A 19,264-nucleotide genomic window follows, 5' to 3' on the forward strand; every position below is an offset into this window, starting at 1 on the left:
GACTTGTACGGTAGCCTTGTTTAATGTATTAGTCCGTATTTTTAAATAAAATGAGTTTTTACCAAGTGTGTGTCTTTTCCAAATCTAGCATCTCTGGTTTGGTTAAAGATGGCTGCACTTATCACGTGACGTTCATCCATTCCCCCATTCGCTCATACAAGGACATGACGTAAGTGTATACGGAAGAATGCACAATAATGCTTCCAGCCACCAACGGGCGCTGTTGCAGCTAACGTTGTAGCAAACGAGGAAAAGCTGTACACTTGGTAAAAACTAATTGTATTTAAAAATACGGACTAATACATTAAACAAGGCTGCCGGACAAGTCGCATACATCTTGCAGAACTTCTGCGATGGCTATATTTCGCATTTTTGTGCATGTGTAGAGTCGCAATTGCAGTTTTGCCGACCATGCCCCCGACCTGTCTGTATAGTCGGTAAGACGCTCCCTGCAGCCATCCTAAAGCCAGAATGCGGAAGCCACTGCAGGAGCGTCTTAATGTAAGGCTATACTATCTCCATAATGTTTTTGATTACCTTGTGTCCGACTTGCTTGCTGTAAATCGCTCTGGATTAAGAGCATCTGTTAAATGCCTGAACTGCAATATTTACGGCAGCATGGAAGGTGTGAGCCACAGTAGGCACACACACATGCACGCGAAATCCAGCATGCGTGCACACATGCATGAGCACACACGCACGCACGCACGCATGTACTAGACACATTGCAGCCGCAGTGGGAAGGCTTTTCCAGGTGAGAATGCACAGTATAACACCGTCTCAATCTGCTCACACCCTTCTGGCCGCAGTCAGCAGTCAGTTAACAGGACACACACACACACACACACACACACACACACACACACACACACACACACACACACACACACACACACACACACACACACACACACACACACACACACACACACACACACACACACACACACACACACACACTCTCACACAGATATATAGGGCACATATGCTATCCATGTCATGGTGAACCCGCTGACACACAGTGAGAAAAAGCACATCGTCGTTGTCGGGTGGAAACCTTGTATGTCCAAAACTTTCCATTGCTTTGTTATATCGTTTTAAAAACGATTTAAAATCCGATCAACAAGCACACAACGCCTCGCACCGCGAAGCAGGGCGCTTACATTTTTTTTGAAACTTGGAGATATGAGGTTTCTTCCCGACAGTGACGACATGAGACACAGCAGTGCGCACTGCACGCACACACAGACATATCTCCACATACTGTATGTGTCCACAGTGCTGTCTGGTAAGGAAAGTTGATGGGATGATAAGAGTCATAATTAGGGACGCACCGATATGGAAATTCTTGGCCGATACCGATACACAGGGGCGTCACAAGGGGTAGGAAAGTGGGACTGAGTTACCGGGGCCCAAGGTGGAGGGGCCCTAATAACTTTATCTATTGAAAAATAGCAGATATACAAGCTCACAGCGCGGCACCGAGTGCCGCGCTGCGAGCTTGTAGATCTGCTATTTTTGAAAAGTTTGAAAAATGTGAAAATGTGTGCAAATCTTTGAATATATGTATTTTTTAAGCGAACATTTCTAACTCAAATTTTGCCTATGGGGGGTCCCTGGAACTAAATATTTTGAGATCGGGGTCCGTGGCCAAATACATATCATCTTGGGGGTCCTTGACATAGGTTTCTTGCACACATTTTCCTGATTTTTCAAAAATAGCAGATATACAAGCTCGCAGCGTGAGCTTGTATATCTGATATTTTTCAATAGTTAACATTTATGGAGGGCCCGCAGTGAATCCTTGTACCCAGGGCCCAGAATTTGGTGTGACGCCCCTGCCGATACCGATGTTCAAAATAAAAACTTTAACCGATAAACAATACTGATACCAATATTTCATTATTTCGTTGTTGCTGTTATTATTCCCCCTTTAGGCCAGGGAAACAAATAAATCAACATATAAGACAGAATCTACTCTCTTGGTAGGCTGCAGATAACCACCACACCAACACAGCCAGCGTAAAATGTATGCTTATCAACAGCAGATAAATATCGGCCTCTGCCATCGGTTAATGTCAGCGTTATTTGCCTATACCGATATTGAACGTTAACGGCAAACATCGGCCGATACCGATGTGTGGACGATATATCGGTGCATTCCTGGTCATAATACACTGTGATGGAAGAATTATTCTCACGTTGAAAACCACTTGAACCCCAGCATCCAGACTTCACCGGGGTGTAGAGGGGTTAAAAAGAGGGGTCCTAGTATAGACCCCTGGGGGACTACAGTCAACAGAGTATGTAGTAGCCTACTGTTGTCAAAATATACTTAGAGTACCGGAGTAAAAGTACTCATTGTGCAGAATGGTTCATTTCTCAATCATATTATTGGATTGCAATTATTAACGCATGAATGAATGTGCTCATCACTTTAATGTGGCGGCTGGTTTAAAGGTGGGGTGACTTTAATGACTTCATGCTTCACCTACCGTATCATAATACATCATTTCATAGTATGAATATAGATTTTAATGAATCGTCATTTATCACCTATAATGTTTGTTTTGTATTTATACATTTAATCTGCAACATAACTGTATAGAAAATAAAGCTTTAAATTGAAGTGGGGTAAATTATAACATTTGCCTAACATTTTCAACCTCATATTCATATAATTGGTCCAAACTAATGCTCATTATAAATCAATAAACTTCAGACGCATGCTTGCGATGATTGATTGATTGAATACTTCATTAGCAGTTTGCAGGAAAAAGACCAGGATGTGCATTACATTCAGCCATTCACAAACACATTCACACACATGCAAGGCACCAGCCTGCTCACCGGGAGCAGTTAGGGATTCATGCTCAAGGACACTTTGACAGTATAGGCCAACACAGGGGGAGCTCGGGATCGAACCGGGAACTGTACCCCAGCATAGGGTTGCAACGGTATGAGATTTTTAACACCGAAAATATCGTCCGTGCCAACACCGCGGTTATCGGTAACACCGTTTCAACCACCATTGCGTGTCTTGTCGTCTTGTGAGCACTCAGTAGCAGCCAATGCTACCTCAAGCTACAACAACAACAACCATCCGACCATATTAAAAATTCCGCTTTGTATAAAAGCAACAACACTGTTAGTGTTACAACAGCCCTGCGTTTTCTTGTTTGGCTAATCGTTGTTTTTCCGCCTACTGCGCGCTGTGACATTATAAAGCCACAACTAGTCTCCTGGAACGTGCCCTGCGAGTGGGGACGAGACATCATGCAGTCTGATGGGCTGTGCCTCGCCCTGTGGATGATCCGTTGATTCTGGATCTGTTCTCGACACTCCCACACAAGGAACAGCTCCCGGCCTCCCGCGATTGAGAACCGAATCCCATCGTTCATTTAAAAGAGCTGTTCAAAAGAGCGGAATCGTTGGCAAACGTCACATGTCTACTGCGCTCCTCTGGGCAGAGCAGAGCAGCGGATGCGTTTTCTTTTTATTTAACGGTGTATCGGTGTGCAAGTAAAGTACTCTGTGTTGTGCTCGCTCACCGCTAACACCGAGTACCGTTGCAACCCCAGCACAACACTACACGTACCACACAACCAATGGGATAACATTACCCTTCACTTGTTTCTCCCAGCATGCACGGGGAGATTCCCAAAATACATCATCAAAGACAGAGCAGAGCCTGTGATGTCATCGCGGAGGGTGCAGGCGAATTGTTTCTGGGCGCCGCAGAGCGCCGGTGAGTTTAACAATAGATGACAGAGAGAGTCTCTCTGTCTCCACCCAGCATGAAAGTGAAGCAAATGGCAGAGAGAAAGTGTGTGTGTGTGTGTGTGTGTGTGTGTGTGTGTGTGTGTGTGTGTGTGCGTGTGCGTGTGCGTGTGCGTGTGTGTGTGTGTGTGTGTGTGTGTGTGTGTGCGTGTGTGTGTGTGTAAAAGTGTCAATACTGCAATGTAGATATACTCAGTTACAAGTACAGAAGAAGTCCTGTGTATTGTACGGAAGTATTGTCAACAAAACATAGGCCACCTTGAAGTACCAAAAGCAAAAGTACTCATTGTGCAGAATGTCCCATTTCACAGGTTCAAAATGTACTAAAAAATCTTTTGAAAATAGACGATCTATAAGCTCAGTCACAATGCAGTCGCATCGCTCCTCCTAATAATAATCGATTTCATTTTTATAGCGCTTTTCTAAGCAAGTTGCGAACTCAAAGCGCTTTACAATGGTCCATTCATTCATACATCGGGAAGTGAAGCGACGAACAGTCAACGCCATGCAGCGTTCCTCACTTCCCACATTCACACACCAATGGTGGCAACTGGCGAGCTGACACCATTACTGACTCATGATTCCTACTGACTCCGTTTTTTTGACACTCAGTAGGCCTTCCCGCATAACTTCCTCTATCCACGGGTTTCCAACGCCCCATAGTGCATTGCGCAGACGCTGTACCGAGCTTCCGGCGCCGCAGCCGAGTGTGATTTACAAGCTCACAACGGGCTGCATCTGCGACGCGACGTGAGCTTGTATGTCTGCTGTTAAACCGTGTGGTCCAAATAATCTCCAGTAAACTCCCGCGGAAACAGGTGGATAGAAAATAGAGAAAGTACTCCAATAAAAGTAAAAGTACCTGAAATGCTCTCCTTAAGTACAATACATGAGGACACGTACTTATAGTTACTTTCCACCACTGGAGAAGACAGGGGAGTGGGTGTAGAGGAGGGAGAGAGAGAGGGGTGGGTGGGTAGAGGAGAGAGACAGAGAGAGGGGTGGGTGGGTAGAGGAGAGAGACAGAGAGAGGGGTGGGTGGGTAGAGGAGAGAGACAGAGAGAGGGGTGGGTGGGTGAGGAGAGGAGAGGAGAGGAGGGGAGGGTGGGTGGGTGAGGAGAGGAGCGGAGAGGAGAGGAAGGGTGGGTGGGTGGGTGGGTGGGTGCGTAGCCCACAGCCAACGGAGAAATGAGGCCAAACAAAAAGGCAGACGGAAAGAAGAGGAAACATTGTGGCGGCGCTGCATGCGTTGCGTAAGCCAAGCCGAGCCTCTGTGATCCGTTGATCCCTGCAGCCAATCACCACGCTCTAAAAATAAGATCATGTTTACTTAGTTTTTAACCGACACGCACCAGAGGAATTCATGATGACGACGACGCATTGAACAATAGCATTACCCCACCCAGCCCAGGCGCCCACACGCACCCACGCGCACACACATACGCACGCACGCACGCACACACACACACACACACACACGTGCATGCGGGCACACATACTGTACACACACGTTTGTGTTTCTGTACTTGTGGGGACTTTATTTTAGGCTGTTTCATGAATGGCATTCTTTTCCCTCGTTTTTTGTTCATTCTTTTTTACCCCGGCCGAAAATAGCAGATCTACAAGCTCACAACACGTGAGTGCTTGAATGCTCACACATTGTGAGCGTGTAACATCGTCTATTTTCGGCACACAAAATACATATAAATCAGGTGTAACTTCAACCCCTAAGCCTTAAACCTAACCTCTATAAATGGCTAATTCTAACCCTAGGGGCTCTATATTTGTCCACGCCGAACCCCTTATCCCTTAACTCTTGCTATTTTTTACTATTTCGAAAAACATGCTGATCTACAAGCTCACAATGTGTCGATGTAGATTGGCTATGTTAAGTATTTTAGAAAGTTTTTCAAAATAGTTAAAAAAGGCAAAGTAGTAAGGCATGGATGAAGATTTAGCTCCATAACTCCAACCTGACGCCAGTGTTTCCCGCAAATTGTAAACCATGAAATGGAATCAACTCATCTTGAGAGGAACCAGTAGAATTGTCCTTGTATCCATTTATTAAATGCTACTACTTGTAAAGTATTACAAGAACACACACGTGCACGCACACACACACACACACACGCACGCACGCACGCACGCACGCACGCACGCACGCACGCACGCACGCACGCACGCACGCACGCACGCACGCACGCACGCACGCACGCACGCACGCACACACACACACATTATTCCAAATGGCCCTGCGTTCAGCCAGACAGTCTGGGTCAGTCTGTGGGCTGGAGGCATCAGCAGCAGCAGCAGCAGCAGCAGCAGCAGAGAGGAATGCATTCAGGATTGAAGAGCCTTTATTCTTACATTACATTGTACAAGTCACTGTAAAGAAACCTCCTATCTCCAATATTTCAACTTTTTTTTCCTCCCCTGTAAACGAATACTACTCTTCGTCATACCAGTAAGACGCCCTAAGGGTGAGAAGCGACCACAACAGTGACTTACGCAATATGTCCATATATGGGCATAAAAGGAAGGGACATGGACAGCATTAGTGTGGTTGCCGTGACGTGAGTCACACTTGCAAATGAATTCTGTCTTGGCCATATATGGAGCGTGACATGAGTGACAAGAGTGTGGCACAAAAGTATTGAAAATAGCAAATCTACTTGTAGATCCTCAATTTTCACTATTTTAAGACACTTTAAAAATAATAATAAAAAAAGGAAAGGTTTTGGACATACAGGGTTTCCACCCGACAGCGGAGTGTAAAACTCCTGGGTTTTAGGATTACATTACTGCAGCAACAAGAGAAACAGCACAGAACGTTGGCAGAATGGAATAGGTACTGTAGGGAACCACATCTAAGCATGTTTAGCTTGCTGCATAGCAGAAATGACATTTTAAAATAATATATATTTTCACAAACTGAAATGCCTTCCAGCTTCCATTACTCGCCGTTCAGGAGCTGTAGTTCCAGACTCTAAATAGCATTCGGAGATTGTGGAAATGTTGTCTGGCTACACGAGACTAACACTGACAGGGTTCGATTTAGTTGAAAACATTTGTTTTCATTGTGAAACCAAAACTTTAACAGGAACTAGTGAACTTAAAGTACACTATAAGCCCCTTTTTGACTGCAGCTTTAGCACCACACCACACCACACTACACCACACCACACCACCACACCGCACCACATAAAAATATCTACATTTTCCATTACACAAAAGTACCCCTATCGGTAATAAACAAATTGACCCTTTTAACTGTGATTATAATACAATATAAATTTGTATTACAATTATCCTAAATTATAATACACTATAATGGATTATAACTGTGATTATAATACACTATAAAGCCCTATTAATGTATTACTATGATAATTATAATACACTATAATAGATTATAATAGTGGTTATAACACAATAGAATCTATTATCATGTATTACAACTATATCCTGGTGGTCTAAATGAAAGTCAGTGAGTGATCAGTCATTATGAAGTGTTTGGAAAAGGGGCTAAAGTTAGTTCCATTGATGCAAGCCAAAACGGGTCCGCATCAATATGCCGACGGGCCGGTGCACCGACGACCTAAAGCTAATCTGACCGCTCGTCTCTCACAGAAAATTTTAGTATTACTAAAAGCCTCCCATGTCGAAAGGCCTTTTAGTCATCAATTCATTGTGGTTGTGTTTGTGAATCATTTGAAATGGGCAAAACAAGAAGAGTCCAAAAGCGTGGCACCCTGGTCTCCCACAGTCCTATTAGCTCATGTGTGACTGTGTGGATGTTCTAGCGTGCACCGTGCACGTGTCAGTGGCTCCATCCGGATACAGCTCACTGTGCTGGTGCCTGTCACACACTCTGTGCTCAGAACAAATGCACCCATTTATCCCCACTCTGACTGTGCGCGCGTGCACGTGTGTGCATGCAGAAAGTGCGTGCGTGCATGAAGGGGGAGTGTGGGTGTTTTTATCGAGGTGGAAAAAACAACAGAGAGATGCAGAGAGATGGAGAAAGAGACAGGGAAAGTGAAGGATGGTAGAGTGTGCTCCACGCTTGCACATTATGCCATTATGGACGGGAACCCTATTTCTTTTTAGCTTTCAAGAGTTCTTGCTGCTACAGTATATCCATGGTGGAAACCTTCCTTTTTTTAGTTATTATTTTAAAAAACGATTTAAATCAGTGAAAATAGCCGATCTACAAGCACACAACGCCTCGCGATGCTTTACATTCACCCATTCACACACACATTCATACAGCGATGGCGGAGGAAACCATGCAAGGCACCAACCAGCTCATTGGGAGCAACTAGGGGTTCAGAGTCTTGCCCAAGGACACTTCGACATGTTGACAGGAGGAGCCGGGATTTGAACCGAGACGCATGGATCATTGGCCAACCGGCTCCTGAGCTACAGTCGCCCCTTTAATTTACAAAAAAAAAAAAACATACAAATTTGAAACTTGGAGATACAAGGTTTCTGCCTGACAGTGACGATATAGCAACATAATGTTTTTGTAATTTCTGAATAAATATTTGAAGTTTTTCAGAAAACTACTGGTCAGTGGCGGTATTGCTTTATTCTGCCGTTTTTCGGCCGGACCACCAGGACGGGGCCGCAAACCACCGCGACCGCCTCCGCCTCGCCTCGCCGATACGAACCCGTAGCGCCGTCATTTTTAGACCAGAATTGGGGGAGTATCAGGCAAGATTCCTTCACCAACTAAACACTGTTGTTGACGGAAGCTACTTCCTGAAGAGACGGCAAGACGCACTGTGATTGGCCGGTAGTGTATGATCCGCGCTGTGATTGGCCAACGTATATACAACGTATATGGATGATGCAGATGACGTAATTTTGCCGGGAAATCCGGTCCCCGGCCAGGATCATAGAAAACATATTTACAGAAGGCTTTAGGGGCTGAAATTAATGGAGGGGGTGTTCTAAAACTTTAGCAATTTAATAGTTAGGACAATTTTAAGATTAGTTCTATTGGAAAAGTTACAGAGTATAGCTTTAAGTCAGGATTCAGAAGGCCCTTTTAGAATGGGTCCTAGATGGGTTATCCAGCAGACGGTGAACACTCTGACAGATGACTCATACACATCCCCTCCACTCACTCAAATTAATAACCACATACAGAACAGGCCATGGAAGAACGAGGAACAGTCTAAGAGTGTTCCTCGCATTAAAAAATAAAACGTCTGACGCATCTTGTCACCGTCTCCACTTCCACGGGGGATTTGACTTTTATGGAAGCCAAACTGCCTCACCAAGCAGGATTCACTTTGTTAGGATGGCTTTTGACGGCGCAGTGTGTGTGTGTGTGTGTGTGTGTGTGTGTGTGTGTGTGTGTGTGTGTGTGTGTGTGTGTGTGTGTGTGTGTGTGTACTAGCACTCCTCAAACACCTTCCTGAATACCTAAACACACATCGTGCACACAGGCACATACAATTTAGCATGTTCTGACTCGCACAAACATAACATGCATGCACACATAAATTATTTGCATGTGCAGTCTAAATATGCAGAGTTGGATGTATGTTTTTGAATGCCCTACTTGGTTGCACAACAGAGTCATGCAAATCTAGTGGGAAATATCAGATATGTAAGCATCGGCTATTTCCGCTAGTTTTGTGTGTCTGCATTTTTTATAAATACTGATAGCAAAGTATTAACAAGAGCTTGTGTGAAATTATATTAACTACATCGGAACACAGCTTTTCTTTTTCTTCTTTTTTTTTTTATTTCCTGAAAACTAACATGCCAGGTTTCCATCCGACAGTTTCCCAACACTTCCAGTCATACAGCCTGGGACACAGAAGCTCTGATCATGAAATATATGTTCATGAACAGAAATGCCAGCTTCTGTTACTCGGATTTTGGGAGGTGTAGTTGTAGTTCCAGACTGTACTGTATAGAGCATTCAGAGATTGTGGAATAGTTACAATAGTACAATAGGTACACAGTAGACTTACCAGCCTAGGTGCCCAGACGGCTACACCATCTGTCCAGGCTTGCCCATTGCCCCTTTTAACCCAATATTTTATACTTTGGCTATTTAAAAATAGCAGATCTACAAGCTCATAGCGCGTCACTTCTGATAACCTCACAAATAAGCTATGCCTAAACCTAACCTTAACCTCACAAATAAGCTATATGTCTAACCCTAACCTTCACCTCACAAATAAGCTATATGCCTAAATCTAACCTCACACGAATCAACATTAGTCGGAATACTGAGACATCGGACGCTTGGGCTGCTCTTTCAAACACCCAACAAGACTTCTTGGGTGTTTAATGGGAATGAATGTGTATGTTTGAGTTGCCTGTTTGTTTGTGTTCCTCACAGTGTTTCAGCTGGTGTGGGAGTTGTTTAGCTGTAGTTCTGATGAAGCTCTCCTCTGTGAAGGTGTACTGTACTTTATGTTCTCTATAAGTCAACTTTTGGTTCAACTCCTACTCTTAGCTTCCGGGTGTTTCTGCATTTGGGAGCACGATGTGTATCTCTAGTTTGAGGAACACAAGAAAAAGAACAAAACTCTTGTCTTGTGTACTCATGAGACAATACAATATTAAATCTACTGTATGGCTTTCCGTCCTAAACTTTGCTGAGCCTTTTCATATCCTGAGGAACAAAAAAAAGAAAGAAAAGAAAAAGAGAAAAATAATTCAACCCTTGTCTTGTGTACTCAAATATGAAGAAGTATAAGACAATACAAATCTTAAATCTACTGTATGGCTTTCCATCCTAACCTTTGCTAATCCTTTTCACATCCTGTCTCTCGGGTATCTCAGTATCTCTGTGTCTCTCTGACTCTCTTTCACTGACGTCTTGTCTTATCAATATGCAAGGACACCTCTGGGAGATCGTATAGAATCTATTGAAAGATGAATCTATACTATAGATTATATATACTATACTATAGACATGTTAATGTAACTCTGAGAGTGTACAAAATGGTTCAATGTGTATGCTCTCAGAGTTACGGTAGCTTTTTCCCAGTAACATATTTTATATGCAGTGCAACATGCAACACGTGTGTAATGGCGCGTACACGCACACGCAAATGCACAGACACACCCACACACACACACACACACACACACACACACACACACACACACACACACACACACACACACACACACACACACACACACACACACACACAGAGAGAGACACCCGCCATCGTAACAGAACTAACAAGATGCTAATGCCCGATAGGCTCACGCCGCTTTCCTCTCGGCTGATCCTGATTGGCTGATAAGCAGGAGAAGAAGAAGACGGAGCGAAAGGATCTGCTTAAGAAGAAGAAAAAAGAAAGATAAAACAGCTGAGACGGAAGACGCCGCTGTACTTTTGTGAATCGCACGGCGGAGAGCGTGAAAGGGGAATTGTTAATGACTAATCTGTTCGTTTAAACCCGTTTAGGCCTAGAATTATTGAATGCTTTAACCAGTGAAAAATAGCAGATATACAAGCTCACAGCGCGGCACGGAGTGCCGCGCTGCGAGCTTGTAGATCTGCTATTTTTGAAAAAGTCGTGAAAATGTGTGCAAATCTCTGAATATAATTTATGTATTTTCAAAGCGAACGTTTGTAACAAAAATTTTGCTTCTGGGTGGTCCCTGGAACTAAATATTTTGAGATGGGGGTCTGTGGCCAAATAAATATCATTTTCCCGGTCCTTCACATGAAAAGGTTTGAGAACCACTGACATAGTAGTCTCTCAAGAACAGACTAACTGAGCTCCAGTAAAGTGAAAAGGACCTTTTCTTTGACGATGGCTGGCCAGATTGCTGACATAGAAACATTGTTTTTTCAAAAAAACCTTAGAAGGATTCAAAAGACACTTATAGAATCGGGTCAAAATTCTAATTTTCACGATTTTTCAAAAATAGCAGATCTACAAGCTCGCAGCTTTGTGAGCTTGTATATCTGCTATTTTTCATTAGTTAAAGCATAAAATAACGATACACAATATGTGTACCCGTTCTGAATGGGTTAAATCCGTTGCCATTGTGTTATCTGAGCACACGGCCCCGCATAGAGCGGCTCAGTGTTGGAGCCGTGCTCTCATGACGTGGTCTTACACTAAGACTGTAGTAGCATCATGACGTGGTCTTACACTAAGACTGTAGTAGCATCATGACGTGGTCTTACACTAAGACTGTAGTAGCATCATGACGTGGTCTTACACTAAGACTGTAGTAGCATCATGACGTGGTCTCACACTAAGACTGTAGTAGCATCATGACGTGGTCTCACACTAAGACTGTAGTAGCATCATGACGTGGTCTCACACTAAGACTGTAGTAGCATCATGACGTGGTCTTACACTAAGACTGTAGTAGCATCATGACGTGGTCTCACACTAAGACTGTAGTAGCATCATGACGTGGTCTCACACTAAGACTGTAGTAGCATCATGACGTGGTCTCACACTAAGACTGTAGTAGCATCATGACGTGGTCTCACACTAAGACTGTAGTAGCATCATGACGTGGTCTCACACTAAGACTGTAGTAGCATCATGACGTGGTCTCACACTAAGACTGTAGTAGCATCATGACGTGGTCTCACACTAAGACTGTAGTAGCATCATGACGTGGTCTCACACTAAGACTGTAGTAGCATCATGACGTGGTCTCACACTAAGACTGTAGTAGCATCATGACGTGGTCTCACACTAAGACTGTAGTAGCATCATGACGTGGTCTTACACTAAGACTGTAGTAGCATCATGACGTGGTCTCACACTAAGACTGTAGCAGCATCATGACGTGGTCTCACACTAAGACTGTAGCAGCATCCTGACGTGGTCTTACACTAAGACTGTAGTAGCATCATGACGTGGTCTCACACTAAGACTGTAGCAGCATCATGACGTGGTCTCACACTAAGACTGTAGTAGCATCATGACGTGGTCTTACACTAAGACTGTAGTAGCATCATGACGTGGTCTTACACTAAGACTGTAGTAGCATCATGACGTGGTCTCACACTAAGACTGTAGTAGCATCATGACGTGGTCTTACACTAAGACTGTAGTAGCATCATGACGTGGTCTTACACTAAGACTGTAGCAGCATCATGACGTGGTCTCACACTAAGACTGTAGTAGCATCATGACGTGGTCTTACACTAAGACTGTAGTAGCATCATGACGTGGTCTCACACTAAGACTGTAGTAGCATCATGACGTGGTCTTACACTAAGACTGTAGCAGCATCATGACGTGGTCTCACACTAAGACTGTAGCAGCATCATGACGTGGTCTCACACTAAGACTGTAGGAGCATCATGACGTGGTCTCACACTAAGACTGTAGTAGCAGCATCATGACGTGGTCTTACACTAAGACTGTAGTAGCAGCATCATGACGTGGTCTTACACTAAGACTGTAGTAGCAGCATCATGACGTGGTCTTACACTAAGACTGTAGTAGCATCATGACGTGGTCTTACACTAAGACTGTAGTAGCATCATGACGTGGTCTTACACTAAGACTGTAGTAGCATCATGACGTGGTCTTACACTAAGACTGTAGTAGCATCATGACGTGGTCTTACACTAAGACTGTAGTAGCATCATGACGTGGTCTTACACTAAGACTGTAGTAGCATCATGACGTGGTCTTACACTAAGACTGTAGTAGCATCATGACGTGGTCTTACACTAAGACTGTAGTAGCATCATGACGTAGTCTTACACTAAGACTGTAGTTGCTCTCATGACGTGGTCTTACACTAAGACTGTAGTAGCATCATGACGTGGTCTCACACTAAGACTGTAGTAGCATCATGACGTGGTCTTACACTAAGACTGTAGTAGCATCATGACGTAGTCTTACACTAAGACTGTAGTAGCATCATGACGTGGTCTTACACTAAGACTGTAGTAGCAGCATCTCTTCTGCCTCCAGTGCTTTTAGCAGACAAAAGCACCTTAGATTTAATTAGCTCTGTAGTGATTCTGATGAGTCCTGCTGCGCCATGCGCTTCATTTCCTGTCTCTTTCTTTCTTTCTTTCTTTCTTTCTTTCTTTCTTTCTTTCTTTCTTTCTTTCTCTCTCTTTTCTTTCTTTCTCTCTCTCTCTCTCTCTCTCTCTCACACTCTCCCCGGTCTGGCTGAAATCCAGTGGTGGAAAAGGTACTCAAATGTTTTACTTAAAGGAGCTATAGTCAACTTTTTCTTGAAAAACGTTTGCTAAAATAAAAATAACATTTCGAAAATATTTTATAAAAAAATAAGCTTCATATAATATGTGTTTCAATTAAAAAATGACCACAAAAAGCGTAAAATAATGATAAAATAATCATTTTGGCCATTGTCGGGCTGACACTTTGTTTACTTCCTAGTCTAACATAGACTAGAATGTAAACAAAGTGTCAGCCTGACAATGGCCAAAATGATTATGTAATTGTATTGTATGTTACCGTTTCTTGTTTGTGCATTTGTATTCACTCAGGTGACAGAACATGTTTCCCCTCGGGGATTAAGAAATAAACCATACCGTTGACATAGAAACAGACATACGGACAGTAGTTGAAAAAAGTTCACCGATGTTGTTCTTACAGTATAATGGAAACTACGATATAAAACAAGCACTCTGTTACAAGTAGAAGTTCTGCATTCAAAATCTGACTTGAGTAAATGTGCAAAAGTATTTGGCATCACAATATAGTACCAAAGTATGTTTTCAAAATCAGTCAAGACATTTTTTTTCCGAAAATTTACGATCTACAAAAAGCTCACAATGCATTGAAGTGTAAAGCAAAAGTAAAAATGGAAAAACTCAAGTCAAGTAAAGTATGTTTTTTCGCAGACAGGCAAACACACACACACACCTACATGTGCACACACACACACCTACATGTGCACACACACACACACGCACGCGCGCACACACGCACACGCACACAGATAATAACGGTAAACAACAAAGCTCTGAGGGCAGTGAGGGAATGTAGTTTATTAGATAATAACCTGGAACCATATGGTGTCTGGAATGGAATCTGCTCTTTTTGTGTGACTGCCAATCACGGGCCGAGCAGAACTGGAACTGTTCACACACACACACGCACACACACACATACACATACACACACCATAGGGGACGTGCTGGCCATTGGGAAAAGCGGAACAACTCCTGCCGGTTCATTCCTGGCCGGTCCAGGCCGGCCATTAGGAAAAAGGAGAAAATGTCGGCCTTCGTTCCATTTTGGGGGCTGGGCGGCCAACAAAGTAAATCGTCACTGTCGGGCAGAAACCTTGTATCTCCAAGTTTCAATTGTATACATTTTTTCGCAAAGCAAAGCCCTGCTTCATCATACAAGGCTGTTGCACAAAAGTAGTGAAAACAGCAGATCTACAAGCACACAACGCCTCGCGGTGCGAGGCGTTGTGTGCTTGTAGATCGGCTGTTTTCACAAGTTTAAATCATTTTTAAAATGATAAATACAAAACAAAACAAACGGTTTTGGACATACAAGGTTTCCACCCGACAACGACAAAATATAACTCATGTAATTGGCCCACTGGCTTGTCACTTGTCATGATCTGAAATGGCAAATCTTTGAGTAGCAGCAGCGCTATAGAGAGAGATCTCTCTCTGTAGCGCGCAATGAGGGCCTCTCCAACTCTTTTTCACAGGCTGAATCAGGGGCCCAGCATGTCCCTGACGCACACACACACACACACACACACACACACACACACACACACACACACACACACACACACACACACACACACACACACACACACACACACACACACACACACACACACACACACACGTGTGCTATTCCCATGCGATGACATCACATTTTCCACTCACTCTTCCTTGATGAAGTCATGTGACCCGGGTTCAGAGGTCATAGGAGCTGTAACATGCCAGGGCTAAAAGGGGAGCAGATTGGTTTACACGTCTATAAACTTTGCCCAGGACATTATCGCCACATTTAGGCTCCGCCTTTGAAGCGTTTAACACACAGGACACGTGTGTCGTGTGTGTGTGTGTCATGTGTGTGTCATGTGTGTGCGTGCAGGGACATGCTGGGCCCCTGATTCAGCCCGGGAAAAAGAGTTGGAGAGGCCCTCATTGCGATATAGAGAGATATCTCTCTCTATAGCGCTGCTGCTACTCAAAGATTTGCCATTTCAGATCATGACAAGTGACAAGCCAGTGGGCCAATTACATGAGTTATATTTCGTCGTTGTCGGGTGGAAACCTTGTATGTCCAAAACCGTTTGTTTTGTATTTATCATTTAAAAAATTATTTAAACTAGTGAAAACAGCCGATCTACAAGCACACAACTTGGAGATACAAGGTTTCTGTCCGACAGTGACGATTTACTTTGTTGGCTGCCCAGCCCCCAAAATGGAATGAAGGCCTTTTTTTTTCCTTTTTTTCTCCTAATGGCCAGCCTGGACCGGCCGGGAATGAACCGGCCGTTCGGGAGTTGTCCCGCTTTTCCCAATGGCCAGCACGTCCCTGGTGCCGTGTGTGTGTGTTCTCATACTGACACATTGACCTCTGACCTTCCAACCAGGCCAGACTAGATCAGGAGATGGAGGGAGGGGCCGCTGTATTTCCACACTCACCACAGGGTTGCATGTTGCTGCTGTCGACAGAAACCTCTCCATCTTCATATTTCAACCTAACTTATTTTGTAAATATAATATATACCACTCCATCATTCTACTGTCACGCATAAGTAGCAAAACATTGCCAGTCTACAAGCACAAAATGTGTCGCAATGCAACAAGTTTTCAGCTTGTATATATATATTTTTTTTTTTGCTATATTTTAGTTTTACTATATGCATTTGGTTATAGTTACAATACCGGTATGTTAACTTTATGAACTTTAGTACAAATATGTCAAATAAGTAATAGTAGTAGTCAATGAAAACTACTAATATGGATTATATGAATAATAAGATACAGTAAGTCCACAAGGAAAACCTGAGTAGGCTAATTGTCCGTTCCCATTATAGGACAGATTGAAAATAACTTTCTACTTGACGTTTAACCCCAGCATTCCCAGTCTGAGGGGAGACATTCTGCCAAAACAGCAGATCTACAAGCCAAGCATTCTTGGCGAGGAGAGAAGAGAGATTGGATGAAGAACGCAACAAGTACAGAGCAACTCAGTTCCCCTGCCATAGCACCCACTTTGACAAACCCTGCTCTAAAGGCCAGTCCACACCAATGCAACTAGTCACAACCAGTTACAATAATCTGCTGCGTTCTGGACCTACCAGTGGCAGACCAGTGCCGTTAGGGGATAATGTTTTGCAACTAGTATGCAGTCGTAACAAAACTGCACTCTGACGAGGAGCAAACTTGCGCCTTTTCTTAAGTCTTTCTGTAAACCCTCTAACATAGGTGGTTTCACAAAATGTTAAAAAAATATTATAGTAAAAAAAAGAAAATAAAAATCTAGAGACGTAATCAAATATCCAATTTAAAAAATATATAAACATATAGCCAGAGTTAAGATGCCATCACTGGATATATAACTACTATATGACATCACTGATGACATCATCAGCCGAAAACACATCCAACTGAACGCAATACTTGCGCCTCGCTTTGCTGACTGGCGCAAGTAACTAGCTGTGTTGTGAATCATTGTTGTGGACTCTGGCCTTAAGGGTTAAACAACAACAAGAACACCAGCAATAAACCGCATAGTTTACCAGCTTGGCTCACCGGACACAAAATGTCGACCAAATGGATACATTCTAACAATTTAAACAAACGTTGTGGCACAAATGATTCAGGATTTGTTTTACGATTAATGATTTATGTTATTATTTTTTACAACTACCGGTACCATCAGCTGAGAAAGAAGATAGCAGGTGCGCTACTGGTATACCTACCATCAGCTCTCATTAGCTCTCAGTACTTACTGTACAACTAGCCACACCCAAGCCGTACTACCAAGGGCGTCACAAGGGGTAGGAAACTGGGACTGAGTTACTGGGGCCCAAGGTGGAGGGGCCCTAATAACTTTATCTATTGAAAAATAGCAGATATACAAGCTCACAGCGCGGCACCGAGTGCCTCGCTGCGAGCTTGTAGATCTGCTATTTTTGAAAAGTTGTGAAAATGTGTGAAAATCTTTGAATATATGTATTTTTTAAGCAAACATTTCTAACTCAAATTTTGCTTCCGGGGGTCCCTGGAACTAAATATTTTGAGATCGGGGTCCCTGGCCAAATACATATCATATTGGGGGTCCTTGACATAGGTTTCTTGCACACATTTTCACGATTTTTCAAAAATAGCAGATATACATGCTCGCAGTGCGGCACTCGGTGCCGCGCTGTGAGCATGTATATCTGCTATTTTTCAATAGTTAACATTCATGGGGGGCCCGCAGGGAATCCTTGTACCCAGGGCCCAGAATTTGGTGTGACGTGACGCCCCTGCGTACTACTCATATGGTGAGTTTGACCGTGCCCGGGATCGAACCCATGACCTTGTGGTGCAAATAAGGCGAGAGCTCCAACAACTGAGCTACCCGGAGAGAGAAAGATGATGTTTATTGACTAAGCTTTCATGCTTCAATCCACTACAGATGTTACCACAGCTACAGTACAGTACACACTGTATTATCTGGTTCTCTTCTCGACTACCTGCATTTAAAAAACCCATTTAGAACGGGTACACATTATTGTGTATCTCACACACACACACAGGCGCTGCATGCGCATGCGTGTGTAGGGGGGAGGGGAAGGGGAGGGAAAGGGGCGAGGTAAGGGTAGGGGGGAGGAGAGAGAGAACCCGAGCAGAACCTGTACCCGTGAGGTACCCCCTCGAGAGAACCCGAGCGGATACCTCACAGGTCTGAGGCCCCCACCCTGAGCAAGCAATTTGCGACAATGGCAGATCCTGACTCTGGGGTGAACAGCCGTGCTGCCTCGGCAGAGTCGGGGGGACAGTAAGGAACAAAGAGAGAACAAGAGATAGACACAGAGAGATCCAGGCAGGTCCACAGGCGTGCTTCATGGAGGCCCGGTCCGGAGTCACACTCTTGGTCTGCAGCTGAGTAGTCGAGATCATGACAAGTGACAAGCCAGTGGGCCAATTACTGTACATGAGTTATATTTCGTCGTTGTCGGGTGGAAACCTTGTATGTCCAAAACTGTTTGTTTTGTATTTATCATTTTAAAATTGATTTAAACTAGTGAAAACAGCCGATCTACAAGCTAGATCTGCTGTTTTCACTACTTTTGTGCGACGGCCTTATATGATGAAGCAGGGCTTTGCTCTGCGAAAAAAACAAAAATGAAACTTGTAGCTATATGAGGTTTCTGCCCGACCGTGACGATTTACTTTGTTGGCCGCCCAGCCCCCAAAATGGAACGAAGGCCGACATTTTATTTAACATTTTTTCCTAATGGCCGGCTTGGACCGGCCGGGAATGAACCGGCCATTCGGGAGTTGTCCCGC

The sequence above is a fragment of the Nannobrachium achirus genome (assembly GCF_963921795.1).
Source record: "Nannobrachium achirus genome assembly, chromosome: 5".
Classification (NCBI taxonomy): Eukaryota; Metazoa; Chordata; class Actinopteri; order Myctophiformes; family Myctophidae; genus Nannobrachium; species Nannobrachium achirus.